Source organism: Mesoplodon densirostris, chromosome 2 (assembly GCF_025265405.1).
Source record: "Mesoplodon densirostris isolate mMesDen1 chromosome 2, mMesDen1 primary haplotype, whole genome shotgun sequence".
Classification (NCBI taxonomy): domain Eukaryota; kingdom Metazoa; phylum Chordata; class Mammalia; order Artiodactyla; family Ziphiidae; genus Mesoplodon; species Mesoplodon densirostris.
In genome coordinates, this window is record NC_082662.1 from 7,632,901 (window position 1) to 7,634,371 (window position 1,471).

Below are 1,471 nucleotides of genomic sequence, written 5' to 3' on the forward strand. Positions count from 1 at the left end.
TTCTACAGCTCGTGGCTTATTCTTATAAAGTCAACGGGCCGACTTCTCAAAGACGGAGGAGAGCAAAGCCTGGCACCCAACAGCTTCAGTCTTTTATCTGCTGAACGAATGAAAGGTTATAATCTCAGATTGTAGAGATGAGGATCATTCTCCCGCTCCTCAGCTTTTTGGAGTTTAGGAATTGTAGCAGTACTGAAAAATAGCAATCTATAAACGGATGAAGTTTTCAAAATTTAACTTTGATTTCTTCTCCTGGAAAACTACACTTAGTTTATATGAACTGCGTGTGAACTGCAGGAAGTTTCCAGTGCTAGAAACTTCTTTTCTACTTTGTTGCCTTCCTGCCTAGAAGTGCCCACAGGCTGCTCAGCTGTGAGTATATTGACCTCAGGGCCCACTGGGGACCCTCCCAGGAGACCTGGTAACAGTGAAATGATCCTGTTGTTGTGCCATTTATGGATCAACAACTTTGTACATGGAAGGAGCTGCTTGCCTTTTTGTCCCAGTACCAGGATGCCGCTAATGCCACACAGTAATAACGTAGTTTAGGGTATCCTTAAGGACAGAACTTCCTCTTTGGATAATGAAATAAGACAATGAATTTCACAAGGGAATAAATACCAGTAACTGTTGTGGCTTCTGTTGAGGAAGAGGGAAAAAATGCCATTGTTTGTTCCCTACCATACCTTTTTCATACTTGGCTCTTGTAATGTGAATTTAAGAGTTTAGGAAATGTGTAGAGCTGGTGTTTTGTTTGATGCTGGTGTTTTTTATGTGTTGTACTCCCTTACCTCTTACATTGTCTAATTCGAAGCAGCAAAAGAACGTTCAGTAGAAGTCCTTTACTGAAGCTTCATTCAGTTGAGCCTACAGTATATGGGGAGATCTGTGTTGTTGTTTGCCTGGTTAGTGGACAAGTGTGAACAGCACTTGTTAGCAGTTCCTTGGAACTGGGGCACTGAATGCCTAGTGCGATTGAGCCAAGGGGGTGATTTAGCTTCATCTCCTGCGTCAAACGATGCTTTTTGTTTTCTGCCCCCTTGAGTATCTCACTACAGGGTAGAAGGAAGCATCCCCCCAAGGTCAGCGTGCACAGCAGTGGCGGGGCTGCTGTCATCCTTACCCCACCCTCTCCAAGTCACTTCTCTGGGAGCCCAGAAGTTGCTGTATTATGAAATGGGCTCCTTTGACATTTATTTCTGGGTGCCACGGGACATCCATTCCTCCACCATTCTCATAGTTGCTCCCAAAGGCCTCTTGATCTAAAATGTTCACCATAGCATCCACCTAACCATGAGAATGCATAGACAGTATCCATCTCTAAAATCTGTACCTAGTTCACCAGTGGCGCTGTTTGAACTTAACAATGTCAGCACTTATTGAGCACTTAATAACTGTGCCCGGCATGTGCTAACATGTGCCTTATATGATAAGGGAAATGGGCACAATTAGGTGACTGGTGTAAATGGCA